At 60.3% G+C, this 17,059-nt stretch overlaps 1 non-coding gene across 1 annotated transcript; it reads left to right on the top strand.

Moving 5' to 3' along the window:
- Window positions 1-13,462: 13,462 nt before the first annotated feature.
- LOC136685991 (5.8S ribosomal RNA) lies at window positions 13,463-13,616 on the top strand. Its single transcript, XR_010800243.1, has one exon. It is a non-coding gene; the product is annotated as a 5.8S ribosomal RNA (ribosomal RNA).
- The last annotated feature ends 3,443 nt before the right edge of the window (window positions 13,617-17,059 follow it).

Raw genomic sequence — 17,059 nt, 5'->3', positions numbered from 1 at the left:
CGGGGGGGGAAGGCGAAAGCAAACCCCCGGTCCAGGTCTGGTTCTCTGGGGCGCGGGCCCCGGAGACTCCGTACACCGGTTAGAGGGAGCCGGTGGCGGGCATAGGGGAGGTGGGTACTCCCCTGTGAAATCCTGGATGACGGTTTTAGGTCTCGTAGTGGGCGAAAATCGGACTTAGTGCAATTTCCGAAACTCTGGTTCTCTGGGGCGCGGGCCCCGAGAGTCCGTACACCGGTTAGAAGGAGCCGGTGGCGGGCATAGGGAGGCAGGTCGCTCCCTTGAATGGTCCTGGATGTCTGGACTTAGTGCAATTTCCGAAACTCTGGTTCTCTGGGGCGCGGGCCCCGAGAGCCAGTACACCGGTTAGAGGGAGCCGGTGGCGGGCATAGGGAGGCAGGTCGCTCCCTTGAATGGTCCTGGATGTCTGGACTTAGTGCAATTTCCGAAACTCTGGTTCTCTGGGGCGCGGGCCCCGAGAGCCAGTACACCGGTTAGAAGGAGCCGGTGGCGGGCATAGGGAGGCAGGTCGCTCCCTTGAATGGTCCTGGATGTCTGGACTTAGTGCAATTTCCGAAACTCTGGTTCTCTGGGGCGCGGGCCCCGAGAGCCAGTACACCGGTTAGAGGGAGCCGGTGGCGGGCATAGGGAGGCAGGTCGCTCCCTTGAATGGTCCTGGATGTCTGGACTTAGTGCAATTTCCGAAACTCTGGTTCTCTGGGGCGCGGGCCCCGAGAGCCAGTACACCGGTTAGAGGGAGCCGGTGGCGGGCATAGGGAGGCAGGTCGCTCCCTTGAATGGTCCTGGATGTCAGCAGTTTCTGAAGAAGGGCGCCCTCTTGTGGTCCCATGGCCGAAGTACATGCTCTGAGCCCGGGTATCGCAGTGGGCGGAATGAGACTTAGAGGAATATTGACGGAGCCATGAGGGGCCTCCCCTGGAGGTCCCATGGCCGAGAAAAGTGCTCCGAGCCCGGGGTGATAGAGAACCGTGAACGCCGCGGTCTAAGACCTCGGGTATCGCAGTGGGCGGAATGAGACTTAGAGGAATGATGACGGAGCCATGAGGGGCCTCCCCTGGAGGTCCCATGGCCGAGAAAAGTGCTCCGAGCCCGGGGTGATAGAGAACCGTGAACGCCGCGGTTAAAGACCTCGGGTATCGCAGTGGGCGGAATGAGACTTAGAGGAATGATGACGGAGCCATGAGGGGCCTCCCCTGGAGGTCCCATGGCCGAGAAAAGTGCTCCGAGCCCGGGGTGATAGAGAACCGTGAACGCCGCGGTTAAAGACCTCGGGTATCGCAGTGGGCGGAATGAGACTTAGAGGAATGATGACGGAGCCATGAGGGGCCTCCCCTGGAGGTCCCATGGCCGAGAAAAGTGCTCCGAGCCCGGGGTGATAGAGAACCGTGAACGCCGCGGTTAAAGACCTCGGGTATCGCAGTGGGCGGAATGAGACTTAGAGGAATGATGACGGAGCCAGGAAGGGCCTCCCCTGGAGGTCCCATGGCCGAGAAAAGTGCCCCGAGCCCGGGGTGATAGAGAACCGTGAACGCCGCGGTTAAAGGCCTCGGGTATCGCAGTGGGCGGAATGAGACTTAGAGGAATGATGACGGAGCCATGAGGGGCCCCCCCTGGAGGTCCCATGGCCGAGAAAAGTGCCCCGAGCCCGGGGAGATAGAGAACCGTAAAGCGCGCGGGTTTGGGGCTCGGGTCTTCCAGTGGGCGGAGTGAGACTTAAAGGAATATTGACGGAGCCATGAAGGGCCCCCCCTGGAGGTCCCATGGCCGAGAAAAGTGCTCCGAGCCCGGGGAGATAGAGAACCGTAAAGCGCGCGGGTTTGGGGCTCGGGTCTTCCAGTGGGCGGAGTGAGACTTAAAGGAATATTGACGGAGCCATGAAGGGCCCCCCCTGGAGGTCCCATGGCCGAGAAAAGTGCCCCGAGCCCGGGGAGATAGAGAACCGTAAAGCGCGCGGGTTTGGGGCTCGGGTCTTCCAGTGGGCGGAGTGAGACTTAAAGAAATGATGACGGAGCTAAGAGGGGCCCCCCCTGGAGGTCCCATGGCCGAGAAAAGTGCTCCGAGCCCGGGGAGATAGAGAACCGCAATGCACGCGGGTTTGAGGCTCAGGTCTTCCAGTGGGCGCTCGTTCCAGCGGCGCGGGCTGGATGGTTTAGTCCGAGGAGGAGTGCTTAAGTGTGGGCCGGATAGGTTCGAGAGGTGCGCTGGGTTGGTGGAGGTCCAGCCCCGGAGGTTTGGAGCGGGGCGATGTAGCGAGCGAGGCCGAGTCGGGTGAGCCTGGGCCGGGCATGGGCGTTGGCGGCGATGGGGGTCTTCTCCCCGGAGGTTTGGAGCGGGCGATGGAGCGAGCGAGGCCGAGTCGGGTGAGCCTGGGCCGGGCATGGGCGTTGGCAGCGACGGGGGTGTCTTCCCCGGAGGTAAGTACCGTGGGGGGCAAGCGTGAGATATTCCAGGCCGGGAAAAGTGAGCTAAATTCGGCAAAGCGTTGTTAAAAAGGGGGGTCGGTTGATTTTTTTGTTAAATCTAAACGAACAAAGGGTGCGAGGCGTGAAAATTGCATTCAGCCGTGATTTTTTGGCAAAGTGCTAACCCTAGTGTTCTCCCAGTGGGACGTTTTAAAGTAGGACTTAGAAAAATTTCTGACCCTCTTCGCCCTAGGTAGCAAGCCCAAAACGGAGCACCTCGGAGAGGTAAAAATTCAGAGGGCATGGGGGTTTCCAGTGCGGTGCCGTCAGGACATTAGGGTTCCTTTAGAAAAGACGAAAGTTTGGGTACACCGTATGTAACTATGACAAGCCCAAGGCTCTGGTTCGCCTGTGGGCATGAATATAGTGAGATTTCCGCGTTATCTCACTGGAGGTGACCCCGGAACGGTTCAAAACCTAAGTCGAGACTTCCATGGGACCCCGGCGATGGGAGTTTGAAGCCCGAGGAGTGACGCCCTCTGGGCTAAGGTTGGTGGTAGGTTCGGCCCCCCTTTCTGGAGGTCTAAACTGACTTCCATGGACCCCGGTGATGCGAATTTGATGCCCGATGAGGAGCACACCTCTGGGCTAAGGGTGGTGGTATGCTCGGCCCCCCCCTCTGGATGTTTAAACTGACTTCCATGGACCCCGGTGATGCGAATTTGATGCCCGAGGAGTGACTCACCTCTGGGCTAAGGGTGGTGGTATGCTCGGCCCCCCCTCTGGAGGTCTAAACTGACTTCCATGGACCCCGGTGATGCGAATTTGATGCCCGAGGAGTGACTCACCTCTGGGCTAAGGGTGGTGGTATACTCGGCCCCCCCTCTGGAGGTCTCGAATGACTTCCATGGACCCCGGTGATGCGAATTTGATGCCCGATGAGGAGCACACCTCTGGGCTAAGGGTGGTGGTATGCTCGGCCCCCCCCCTCTGGATGTTTAAACTGACTTCCATGGACCCCGGTGATGCGAATTTGATGCCCGAGGAGTGACTCACCTCTGGGCTAAGGGTGGTGGTATGCCCAGCCCCCCCTCTGGAGGTCTCGAATGACTTCCATGGACCCCGGTGAAGCGTATTTCATGCCCGATGAGGAGCACACCTCTGGGCTAAGGGTGGTGGTATGCTCAGCCCCCCCTCTGGAGGTCTAAACTGACTTCCATGGACCCCGGTGATGCGAATTTGATGCCCGAGGAGTGACTCACCTCTGGGCTAAGGGTGGTGGTATGCCCGGCCCCCCCTCTGGAGGTCTCGAATGACTTCCATGGACCCCGGTGAAGCGTATTTCATGCCCGATGAGGAGCACACCTCTGGGCTAAGGGTGGTGGTATGCTCAGCCCCCCCTCTGGAGGTCTAAACTGACTTCCATGGACCCCGGTGATGCGAATTTGATGCCCGAGGAGTGACTCACCTCTGGGCTAAGGGTGGTGGTATGCCCGGCCCCCCCTCTGGAGGTCTCGAATGACTTCCATGGACCCCGGTGAAGCGTATTTCATGCCCGATGAGGAGCACACCTCTGGGCTAAGGGTGGTGGTATGCTCAGCCCCCCCTCTGGAGGTCTAAACTGACTTCCATGGACCCCGGTGATGCGAATTTGATGCCCGAGGAGTGACTCACCTCTGGGCTAAGGGTGGTGGTATGCCCGGCCCCCCCTCTGGAGGTCTCGAATGACTTCCATGGACCCCGGTGAAGCGTATTTCATGCCCGATGAGGAGCACACCTCTGGGCTAAGGGTGGTGGTATGCTCAGCCCCCCCTCTGGAGGTCTAAACTGACTTCCATGGACCCCGGTGATGCGAATTTGATGCCCGAGGAGTGACTCACCTCTGGGCTAAGGGTGGTGGTATGCCCGGCCCCCCCTCTGGAGGTCTCGAATGACTTCCATGGACCCCGGTGAAGCGTATTTCATGCCCGATGAGGAGCACACCTCTGGGCTAAGGGTGGTGGTATGCTCAGCCCCCCCTCTGGAGGTCTAAACTGACTTCCATGGACCCCGGTGATGCGAATTTCATGCCCGAGGAGTGATGCCCTCTGGGCTAAGGGTGGTGGTAAGCCCGGCCCCCCCTCTCTGGAGGTCTAGATTGACTTCCATGGACCCCGGTTAAGCGTATTTCATGCCCGAGGAGTGACGCCCTCTGGGCTAAGGGTGGTGGTATGCCCGGCCCCCCCTCTGGAGGTCTCCAAAACCTAAGTCGAGACTTCCATGGACCCCGGTTATCCGAATTTCATGCCCGAGGAGTGACGCCCTCTGGGCTTAGGGTGGTGGTAAGCCCGGCCCCACTCTCTGGAGGTCTAAACTGACTTCCATGGACCCCGGTGATCCGAATTTCATGCCCGAGGAGTGACGCCCTCTCGGCTAGGGTGGTGGTAAGTGCAGCCCCCCCTCTCTGGAGGTCTAAAATGACTTCCATGGACCCCGGTGAAGCGAATTTCATGCCCGAGGAGTGACGCCCTCTCGGCTAGGGTGGTGGTAAGCCAGGCCCCCCCTCTCTGGAGGTCAAAACTGACTTCCATGGACCCCGGTATAGCGTATTTCATGCCCGAGGAGTGACGCCCTCTGGGCTAAGGGTGGTGGTATGCCCGGCCCCCCCTCTGGAGGTCTCCAAAACCTAAGTCGAGACTTCCATGGACCCCGGTTATCCGAATTTCATGCCCGAGGAGTGACGCCCTCTGGGCTTAGGGTGGTGGTAAGCCCGGCCCCACTCTCTGGAGGTCTAAACTGACTTCCATGGACCCCGGTTATCTGAATTTCATGCCCGAGGAGTGACGCCCTCTGGGCTTAGGGTGGTGGTAAGCCCGGCCCCACTCTCTGGAGGTCTAAACTGACTTCCATGGACCCCGGTTATCCGAATTTCATGCCCGAGGAGTGATGAACCTCTGGGCTAAGGGTGGTGGTAAGTGCAGCCCCCCCTCTGGAGGTTTCCAAAACCTAAGTCGAGACTTCCATGGACCCCGGTGATGCGAATTTCAAGCCCGAGGAGTGGTGCCCTCTGGGCTAAGGGTGGTGGTAAGCCCGGCCCCCCCCCTCTCTGGAGGTCTAAAAGGACTTCCATGGACCCCGGTATAGCGTATTTCATGCCCGAGGAGTGACGCCCTCTGGGCTTAGGGTGGTGGTAAGTGCAGCCCCCCCTCTGGAGGTTTCCAAAACCTAAGTCGAGACTTCCATGGACCCCGGTGATGCGAATTTCAAGCCCGAGGAGTGGTGCCCTCTGGGCTAAGGGTGGTGGTAAGCCCGGCCCCCCCTCTCTGGAGGTCTAAACTGACTTCCATGGACCCCGGTGTAGCGTATTTCATGCCCGAGGAGTGACGCCCTCTGGGCTTAGGGTGGTGGTAAGCCAGGCCCCCCCCCTCTCTGGAGGTCAAAATTGACTTCCATGGACCCCGGTTATCCGAATTTTATGCCCGAGGAGTGACGCCCTCTGGGCTAAGGGTGGTGGTAAGTCCGGCTCCCACCCTCTGGATGCGTTCAAAACCTAAGTCGAGACTTCCATGGACCCCGGTGATGCGAAGTGACATGCCCGAAGAGTGGTGCCTTCTGGGCTAAGGTTGTGATAAGCCCGGTCTCTCCTCTGGAGGTCTGTGGTTTTAAAGTGAATATTTTCTAAGTCCCTCACCTGAGATTTTAAGAGAATCAGGACCCTCCTCAAGCCTCGTAGCGAGTCCGAGGGAGGTTCATCGTTGTCGGCTATGCGAAAGGGGTTCAGACGCCTCTAATCCTGTGGGCATATGGTTTCTCAGCCTGGTGCCGTCGGGATATTAGGGAGGCATTAAATCAGACGTAAGTTTGGGTAACAGCGATGCGAAACGCTATGCCCAAAGGAGTGGCTTCCCGATGGGCTTGAAATAATGGGAATGTCCGCTCTGCTTCCCTGGATGTGTTCAAAACCTAAGTCGAGACATCCGTAGACCCCGTTGATGCGAATTCCATGCCCGAGGAGTGACGCCCTCTGGGCTTAAGGGTGGTGGTAAGACCGGCCCCACTCTCTGGAGGTCTAAACTGACTTCCATGGACCCCGGTGATTCGAATTTCAAGCCCGAGGAGGTGCACACCTCCGGGCTAAGGGGATGGTTTGGGTGGCCTCCCCTCTGGATGTGTTCAAAACCTAAGTTGAGACATCCATAGACCCCGGTAATCCGAATTTCATGCCCGAGGAGTGACGCCCTCTGGGCTTAAGAGTGGTGGTAAGACCGGCCCCACTCTCTGGAGGTCTAAACTGACTTCCATGGACCCCGGTGATGCGAATTTCATGCCCGAGGAGTGGCGCCCTCTGGGCTAAGAGTGGTGGTAAGACCGGCCCCACTCTCTGGATGTCTAAAATGACTTCCATGGACCCCGGTGATTCGAATTTGAAGCCCGAGGAGGTGCACACCTCCGGGCTAAGGGGATGGTTTGGGTGGCCTCCCCTCTGGATGTGTTCAAAACCTAAGTTGAGACATCCATAGACCCCGGTAATCCGAATTTCATGCCCGAGGAGTGACGCCCTCTGGGCTTAAGGGTGGTGGTAAGACCGGCCCCACTCTCTGGATGTCTAAAATGACTTCCATGGACCCCGGTGATGCGAATACACAAGCCCGAGGAGTGGCACACCTCTGGGCTAAGGGGATGGTTTGGGTTGCCTCCCCTCTGGAGGTCTAAAAATGACTTCCATAGACCCCGGCGAAGCGAATTTAAAGCCCGAGGACTGGCACCCCTCTGGGCTAAGGGGATGGTTAGGGTGGCCTCCCCTCTGGATGTCTAAAATGACTTCCATGGACCCCGGTGATGCGAATACACAAGCCCGAGGATTGGCACACCTCTGGGCTAAGGGGATGGTTTGGGTTGCCTCCCCTCTGGAGGTCTAAAAATGACTTCCATAGACCCCGGCGAAGCGAATTTAAAGCCCGAGGACTGGCACCCCTCTGGGCTAAGGGGATGGTTAGGGTGGCCTCCCCTCTGGATGTCTAAAATGACTTCCATGGACCCCGGTGATGCGAATACACAAGCCCGAGGAGTGGCACACCTCTGGGCTAAGGGGATGGTTTGGGTTGCCTCCCCTCTGGAGGTCTAAAAAATGACTTCCATAGACCCCGGCGAAGCGAATTTAAAGCCCGAGGACTGGCACCCCTCTGGGCTAAGGGTGGTGGTTAATCCGGCCCCCCCTTCTGGATGTGTTCAAAACCTAAGTCGAGACATCCATGGACCCCCGGTGATGCGAAGTGACATGCCCGAGGAGTGACGCCCTCTGGGCTAAGGTTGTGATAAGCCCGGTCTCTCCTCTGGAGGTCTGTGGTTTTAAAGTGAAAATTTTCTAAGTCCCTCACCTGAGATTTTAAGAAAATCAGGACCCTCCTCAAGCCTCGTAGCGAGTCCGAGGGAGGTTCATCGTTGTCGGCTATGCGAACGAGGTTCCAACGCCTCAAATCCTGTGGGCATATGGTTTCTCAGCCTGGTGCCGTCGGGATATTAGGGAGGCATTAAATCAGACGTAAGTTTGGGTAACAGCGATGCGAAACGCTATGCCCAAAGGAGTGGCTTCCCGATGGGCTTGAAATAATGGGAATGTCCGCTCTGCTTCCCTGGATGTGTTCAAAACCTAAGTCGAGACATCCGTAGACCCCGTTGATGCGAATTCCATGCCCGAGGAGTGGCACACCTCTGGGCTAAGGGTTGGTGGTAAGTCAGGCCCCACCCTCTGGAGGTTTTCAAAACCTAAGTCGAGACCTCCGTAGACCCCGGTGATGCGAATACCGAAGCCCGAGGACTGGCACCCCTCTGGGCTAGGGTGGGGATAAGATATGCCCCCACCCTCTGGAGGTTTTCAAAACCTAAGTCGAGACCTCCGTAGACCCCGGTGATGCGAAATGACATGCCCGAGGACTGGCACCCCTCTGGGCTAGGGTGGGGATAAGATATGCCCCCACCCTCTGGAGGTTTTTAAAACCTAAGTCGAGACCTCCATAGAACCCCGGTGATGCGAAGTGACATGCCCGAGGACTGGCACCCCTCTGGGCTAGGGTGGTGGTTAATCCGGCCCCACCTCTGGAGGTTTTCAAAACCTAAGTCGAGACCTCCATAGACCCCGGTGATGCGAATACCGAAGCCCGAGGACTGGCACCCCTCTGGGCTAGGGTGGTGGTTAATCCGGCCCCCCCTCTGGAGGTTTTCAAAACCTAAGTCGAGACCTCCATAGACCCCGGTGATGCGAATACCGAAGCCCGAGGACTGGCACCCCTCTGGGCTAAGGGGATGGTTTGGGTGGCCTCCCCTTCAATCCCGATGATTCGTTCGATATATGCCCAGGGAGGTGAACACTTCTCTGGGCGTGAGGGGGTCGAGCGTATGAGGGTTGTACCCCGTTATGGTTCCTACTATAAACGAATCCGAGCGGCGGGTCCACAGGCCACCGACCACCTGCCCACTTGCGGGGTGGGTGCGACGGGCCGCCCGCCGGCAGTTGTCCCCGTTCCTAACCTAACTCTTGCCCGTGCGCGAGTCGAAAGGGGCATACAAACCCCCGAGGCGAAGACCGGCGTTCCGCTTGGTCTAATGTGGGATCTCCCAGATTTTCCCCTCCGCGGGGACTTGGGAGCGCACCACCGGGCCCCCGCGCTGGAAACGGCCGGAGGCAAAGAGCGCATTAGAGGTGTCACGGATCGGTCTTTTTAAACGGACCGCGGCTGGAAGTTCGCAGGGGAAGAGGCGCTCGGTTTACGGTTCCCGGGCCCGACCCCCTTCGTCTTCTTAAATCGAGAAAACTAACCGTAGGCTCCGGGGGGGCGAATCGTAAAACCTTTGCCGACCTCCTCGCACTGCGAGGGGGCCAGGATTTTGCGGCTTGTCCGCGTATCGGTCCTACCAAGGACCGCGGCTGGAAGTTCGGTGGTGAGCCCTCGACCTTACGAGATTGGGGGCAAAACCCTTCGTCTTCTGAACATCAGACGGCTCCGGGGGGGGCGTACCGTAAAACCTATGCCGACCTCCTCGCGCTTTGAGGGGGCCAGGAAATTCTCTTCCATTCTCTTCCCTTAAACGGACGTCCTTTACGCCCGTTCGAAATGCGGCATACCCGGAGCACCAGGGGCAGGCTTCTAATCCGAAATAATACCGGCTTTTAGAACGATCCTCCCCGCCACGTGCTCCAGCCTCCATGGCTCGTGGACCCCCCGTAACAGGGGGTCCGCTTGTCCCAGAATCGTTCCGAGGGAGACTTAGCCGATCCGTCGGTCTAATTTCCACCGCAGTTTGGGTCCGTTAAAAGGTCCGAGTCGGTGGTGCCTTAGGGTCGGGATCCTATTGAGGGAAGGAACCGGCCCCTAGCCTGCACCGTCCGGGCCTTGAATCGTACATTTTCCAAGTAGTCAAACCCCCGATTGCAGACCCACCTCCGGGGGGTCTCGTTCGAAAAGCCTTTCCGCGGTGCGCGTCTCTTCCTCCTTCGGGGGGTCGAGTTCCACGCACCACCGACTCTCTCTCTTTCCCCAAGCCGGGTTTGAGTACCAGAGGGATCGGCCTGGTTGATCCTGCCAGTATCATATGCTTGTCTCAAAGATTAAGCCATGCAAGTCTAAGTACACACGGGCGTTGGTACAGTGAAACTGCGAATGGCTCATTAAATCAGTTATGGTTCCTTTGATCGCTCCACACGTTACTTGGTATAACTGTGGTAATTCCAGAGCTAATACATGCAAACGAAGCGTTGGAAGTGGGGGTGCCGTTTCGAGGTGGTCGGTGACTGGTTCACCTTCCCCCCTCGGCGCCCCCCACGGATACGTGCATTTATCAGAACCAAAAAACCCCCTCCCGACTCCGGTCGGGTCCGCTTTGGTGACTCTAGATAACCTTTGGCCGATCGCAGAGCCCTTCGGGGCGGCGACGTCTCATTCGAGTGTCTGCCCTATCAACTTTCGACGGTAGTCTACGGGACTACGTGTGGTGACCACGGGTAACGGGGAATCTGGGTTCGATTCCGGAGAGGGAGCCTGAGAAACGGCTACCACATCCAAGGAAGGCAGCAGGCGCGCAAATTACCCATTCCCGACACGGGGAGGTAGTGACGAAAAATATCGGTGCGAGGCCCCGTTTGAAGGTTTCGGGACCGAAATGAACTCAATCTACGTCCGTGGGTGAGGACCCATTGGAGGGCAAGTCTGGTGCCAGCAGCCGCGGTAATTCCAGCTCCAATAGCGTATGTTAACGTTGCTGCAGTTAAAAAGCTCGTAGTTGGATCCGGGGACGGGTCCCGGCTGCCGGGCCTCTGCCCGTCCGGACTTCGCGGTGGGAAGCTGCCCCTCTCCGGGGGGGTTGGGGACCCCCCGCGGGTCTCTGGGTGGAGGTCGCGGGACCTTGTCCCTACTCATCCGGTGTCCTCTGCTCCCTTCCTCCGCGGAGAGGCCCTTAGCTGGGTCGTCCGCCGCGGTTGAATACGTGGGGGGCGGAAGGGTCCGGTGCGTTTACTTTGAACAAAACAGAGTGCTCAAAGCAGGCCGAAGCGTGCCTTGAATGGACTGAGCTAGGAATAATGGAATAAGGCCTTCCCATGGGGGGCGAGTCGGAGCTCTTCGGCGAGGCGGCCGGGCGGGGCCGTTTTCTGGCCGCCGCACGGTTCCCCGAGCCGGGGGGGTATCCGACCGCTCTCTTGGTCCTATTTCGTGGGTTTGACGGACCAAAGGTCATGATTAAGAGGGACGGCCGGGGGCATTCGTACCGCACCGAGAGAGGTGAAATTCGTAGACCGGTGCGGGACGGACAAAAGCGAAGGCATTTGCCAAGAATGTTTTCATTAATCAAGAACGAAAGTCGGAGGATCGAAGACGATCAGGTACCGTCGTAGTTCCGACCGTAAACTATGCCGACCCGCGATCCGGCGGCGTTGGGTTAACGACTATGACCCGCCGGGCAGCGTCCGGGAAACCACGAGTCTTTGGGCTCTGGGGGGAGTACGGTTGCAAAGCTGAAACTTAAAGGAATTGACGGAAGGGCACCACCAGGAGTGGAGCTTGCGGCTTAATTTGACTCAACGCGGGGAACCTAACCCGGCCCGGACACGGTAAGGATTGACAGATTGACGGCTCTTTCTCGATTCTGTGGGTGGTGGTGCATGGCCGTTGGTAGTTCGTGGAGCGATTCGTCTGGTCAATTCCGGTAACGAACGAGATCCCATCCTTTAAGTAGTTACACGGCCCCTCTCCTGGGTCGGACTCTATCCCCGAAGGTCCCCGTTCGCGGGGGGTCCCCATCGGGGTGGGGGTGTTGGGGGTTTCGGCGGGGGTCCGGTTCTACCCCGGATCGGTTCGGGGAGGTGATGCGGTTGACGGGGGTTCAGTTCTGCGTCGAGTGGGTGGCTCCGGCCTCTCCCCTTCGCGTTCGGTTCCCTCCCCGATGCCGTCCGCACCTCGTTCCGCTCTCCGGGTGTGGGTTGTCCGTCCTTCGCCTTCGCCTTCCCTCTCCCCTCCCCGGTGCCCTCCCGCTTACCGCGGGCCTGAAGGTTGGGGTTCGCCCGGTGGGAATCAGCGGTCGGTGGCTAAACTTCTTAGAGCGATTTGTGGCACAGAAGCCACTTGAGAAATGGAGCAATAACAGGTCTGTGATGCCCTTAGAAGTCCGGGGTCGCACGTGAGCTACAATGGCTGGTTCAACATGTAAGTTACCCTACGCCGAGAGGTGCGGGCAATCCTATGAACGCCATTCCCCGCTGGGGACAGGGGATTGCAACTATTCCCCTCGAACGAGGAATTCCAAGTAGGCGCGGGTCACCAGCCCGCGTCGATTAAGTCCCTGCCCTTTGTACACACCGCCCGTCGCTACTACCGATCGGATGCCTCGGTGAGGTCCTCGGACCGTCCCCGGGGCGGCCCTCGAACGGGGGTCGCCTCCGGGCGATGGGAAGTCGATCGAACCCGGACATCTAGAGGGAGTAAAAGTCGTAACAAGGTTTTCGTAGGGGAACCTGCGGAAGGATCAATAACGGTGACCTGGCCGCGGTCGGCGCCCGCCGTCCGTGCCGGTTGTCGAGTCGGACTCGAGAGGCCGAACCTCCCCCCCGGCGGGTACCTTCAAGGTATGGACCGCAGAAGCCTCGTACCTTTCGTCGTCGGCCGACGTGAGTCTCTCCCCCCTCCGGGTGGGTGGACGTAGCGAGCCGGCTTCGGAACTCGGGGTTATGCGAGGACCGCCTTAGGTGCATAGGTACCCCGGTCCGCCCCTCCCGTTCGCGGGGGGAAGAGTGGCGCCGGAGCCGCCCGCCGGGTAGTTAAACCCAAAAAACCATTGATCGTTGAAGGCTTGATTGTGCGTGCGCGAGTCAAAGGGGCTTACTCACCCCCAGGGCGTTGGCCGGTGCTCGCCGGCCTCGGTGGGATCTCCCTGAACCCATCCCCCCGGCACAGGGGGCGGTGGTGGACGGGAGCGTACCGCCGGGCGAAACTCTTTCCCCTCACGGGGTTAGAGCGGAGCTTAAGAGCGCATGCAAAATACCCCCGATGTTGGCTTCGCAGAGACGGACCGTATAATAGTCTAAGGCCGGTGCGCGAGTTGAAGGGGCCTCACGAACCCCGGATGCGTTTATAAACACCCGAAAGGAGACGGCCGGTGCCCGCCGGTCCTGACTAGGTGGGATCTACCCAGCGCCTTCCCCTAAGCGGGGACTTGGGAGCGTACCACCGGGCCTCGCTCATACCCTCCGGGGTGGAGAGCTTGGCTTTGAGCGCACGCCTGAATGCCTTAGACCGGGACCCGTAACGCAGCGAACCAAACCCCTGGGCCTCGCCGGGAACGGCGGGTGCCTAGACCCCGGTCTCCTAAACCACGTAAGTCTCGGGCACCTACTCGGGCGATCGTCCCCCGGGCCGTAACTCCTCGGTCCGGTGGTGACGCCCAGGTTCAATGACCTTTCCCCCCCTGCACGGGGGTGGAAGGCACCCGGCTTGAAATATATTGGCAAAAATTGTCTCTTGTTCGAATGGCTTCCTTCGCCCGGCCTGTAACGGGCCGGGCACAAACCCGAATACGACTCTTAGCGGTGGATCACTCGGCTCGTGCTTCGATGAAGAACGCAGCCATCTGCGTTAACTAATGTGAATTGCAGGACACAGATCATCGAAATTTCGAACGCATATTGCGGCCGCGGGGGTCCATCCCGCGGCCACGCCTGTCTGAGGGTCGCTTTACCCATCGATCGGTCTCCGCGCCCCCGCTGAGAGAGAGAGACCGCGGCTGGAAGCTCGCAGGGCCTGAAAACGGCCCTTCGTCTTCCCAAACGAAGACTCGGTTCCGAGCCAGTCCACGCGGCCCGTGTTGCGAGAGAGCTCCGTACAGGGAACGGAGGGAGAGCCGAGTAGGTCCGGGTCCACGTCCGTTACGGTCTCTCCCCGAGTCCCGAGCGGGGCTCCGCGCAGTCGGACGCGGGGGTGGCGAGTGCCGATTAAACCCAGCGAGCGGGCGAGTGAGCGGGCGGGCGAGCGGCCGGGGTGGGGGGGAAGGTGTCGCGGAGTTCGGTCTCGTGCCGGGCTCTCGCCCCTCGCCCCTAGCCTTCGGCCCTCCGCCTCCGCCCTCGCCCCCGCATAAGAAACCTCTGTGTGCGGCCTCAGATCAGACGAGACGACCCGCTGAACTTAAGCATATCAGTAAGCGGAGGAAAAGAAACTAACAAGGATTCCCTTAGTAGCGGCGAGCGAACAGGGAAGAGCCCAGCGCTGAATCCCACTTTCCCCTGACCGGGGTTGGCCGGGAAATGTAGCGTACGGAAGTCCGTAAGATCCGTCTCGGTGCGGACGCGGGACCAAGTCCTCGCGAACGTGGCTTCTTCCCATAGACGGTGAAAGCCCGGTAGCGAGTCCCGCGTTCCCGCCCGGGTAGGTCGGGCTTCTCGGAGTCGGGTTGCTTGGGAATGCAGCCCAAAGCGGGTGGTAAACTCCATCTAAGGCTAAATACCGGCACGAGACCGATAGCGAACCGAGTACCGTGAGGGAAAGTTGAAACAGGACTTTGAAGAGAGAGTTCAACAGAGCGTGAAACCGTTGAGAGGTAAACGTACGGGGACCGAGAAGACTGCCCCGGGGGATTCAGCCGGGCGGACGGCCCCGCGCTCGTCGGGTTCCGCGGTCGGGGGTGCGAGCGTATCCGGGCGAGAGGGGTGGGGTGCCGACTCCACCGCTCCCCGCTTCGGCTCTGCGCTTCGCCTCTGGACTTCGGGCCTGTCGGGCGTACGGAGGTCCGGCCCCGCCCGGTGTACTTTCCCCGCGTGGTGGTGAGTCGCGACCGGCTCCGGTTAGGCTTGGAAGGGCCCGAGGGTGAAGGTAGGTCCGTCCGGAGAAGGGAGTCCCCACGCGGCCCCCGGACACGGGCGTTCCGCTACAGCCCCTCGCTCCGACTTCGCCGATAACGCCGGGGCCGTGGAGCAATGTCCTTTCCGCGTTCTCCCCTCCTCCGGGATGGGGATGGGGGCCCCCCCCGATCGTTCGGTCGAAGCGGGCCGGCTGGGCTGTCCTCAGCCCCGGGCTAGGCCCGCTACGGCGATGCGGGGGGCGATCCAGGCCCACAGCACCCGAACGCCTAAGGTCAGCGGCTAAGTTCGGACCCCGAACGACCCGTCTTGAAACACGGACCAAGGAGTCTAACGCGTATGCGAGTCGAAGGGACCAGAACCCCCGGAGGCGCAACGAAGGTGAAGGCCGGCGCGCGTCGGCTGAGGTGGGATCCGTCCTAACCCTCCGAGGGGGCGGGCGGCGCACCACCGGCCTGCTCTTCCCACGTGCGGAGAGCGGAGCCAGAGCATACGCGGTGGTACCCGAAAGATGGTGAACTATGCCTGGGCAGGGCGAAGCCAGGGGAAACCCTGAGTGGAGGCCCGCAGCGGTCCTGACGTGCAAATCGGTCGTCCGACCTGGGTATAGGGGCGAAAGACTAATCGAACCATCTAGTAGCTGGTTCCCTCCGAAGTTTCCCTCAGGATAGCCGGCGCCGAAACTTCAAGTTTTATCCGGTAAAGAAATGACTGGAGGCCGCGGGGCCGAAACGGGCCTCGCCCTACTCTCAAACTTTAAATGGGTAAGAGGCCCGGCTCGCAGGCTTGGAGCCGGGCATGGAATTGACGGTGCCGAGTGGGCCACTTTTGGTAAGCAGAACTGGTGCTGCGGGATGAACCGAACGCGCGGGTTAAGGCGCCCGACGCAGACGCTCATCAGACCCCAAGAAAGGTGTCGGTTGATATAGACAGCGGGGCGGTGGCCATGGAAGTCGGCATCCGCTAAGGAGTGTGTAACAACTCACCTGCCGAATCAACTGGCCCTGAAAATGGATGGCGCTGGAGCGTCGGGCCCATACCCGGCCGTCGCTGGCGGTACTTGTCTCCCACCCCCCCCAAAAGCCAGCGAGAATGAGAGAGAGAACCGAGACTCATGGGACCGTATGCCGCGACGAGTAGGAGGGGCGCCGCGGTGGCGCAGAAGCCTTTGGCGCGAGCCTGGGTCGAGCCGCCGCGGGTGCAGATCTTGGTGGTAGTAGCAAATATTCAGATGAGAACTTTGAAGGCCGAAGTGGAGAAGGGTTCCACGCCGACAGCGCTTGGCCGTGGGTTAGTCGGTCCTAAGGGATAGGCGAGCGCCGTTCGGAAAATGCTGGGGCGATGGTCTCGTCTGCCTCGCGCTGACCGAAAGGGGATCGGGCCAATATCCCCGTACCTGGGATTGGTGGAGATCGAGCCGCCGAGAGGCGCTCCCGTGGCGGTAACGCAAACGAACCCGGAGACGCCGGTGGGGACCCCGGGGAGGATTCTCTCTCCTTGCTAAAGAGCTGGAGCGCCCTGGAATGGGTTCGACCCCGAGATAGGGGCTCAACGCTCTGAAAGGCGTCGCATGCGCTATGCGACGGCCGGGACGTTTCCCATCGGCCCTTGAAAATCCGGGGGAGGTATAGTGAATTTCCCCCCAGGCCGTACCCATATCCGCATCAGGTCTCCAAGGTGAACAGCCTCTGGCGTGTTGGAACAATGTAGGTAAGGGAAGTCGGCAAGACGGATCCGTAACTTCGGGATAAGGATTGGCTCTAATGGCTGAGCTCGGTCGGGCCCGTGTCTGCTGATGCGGGGTCCGAAAGCCCGGTGCTGCCCGTGCGACGGGGAGCTGTTCCCGGTCCACCTTCGGGCCCCCCCCCACTGGGTCCTGCGCGCGAGGAAGCGCACGGCGAGAGATTGTCCCCCCAGTATATCCAAACCCCCGTGAACAAGGCTCCGTCTGTCTGTCGGGGTCGATGAGAGTGGGTCGCGGCGAGCGAGACCTTAAGCCCCGGTGCGTGTCCCCCCCTCGGCGGTGGCGCTTAGGGGGCCTCGGTCAGGTCGACGGTAGGGGAGCCGGTCGTCGGTGGGATGCCGGCGGGGGAGCGTCCTTCGGGACTAACCTCCGTCGGATGACCGCCTTCGGCCTCCCTCTCCCTACCTAAGCCGGGCCGGGCTCCCGACGCCCGTCGCCGGGTGGGCCGCCCCCGGCTAAGCTCGAGCGTCCGGCCCTTCGCTCTCCCCCGATGGGACGCGGAGGGACGCAATGGAACGTAGGTCCGCGTGGGGGGGTTGCGGTCTCTCGTGCGTGTGTGGACTCGTAGCGGGCCACCGC

This window comes from Hoplias malabaricus, unplaced genomic scaffold (genome assembly GCF_029633855.1).
Source record: "Hoplias malabaricus isolate fHopMal1 unplaced genomic scaffold, fHopMal1.hap1 H_1, whole genome shotgun sequence".
NCBI classification, from domain to species: domain Eukaryota; kingdom Metazoa; phylum Chordata; class Actinopteri; order Characiformes; family Erythrinidae; genus Hoplias; species Hoplias malabaricus.
Note: the sequence above shows the minus strand (reverse complement) of the source record. Positions and strands in the feature narration are given on the sequence as shown.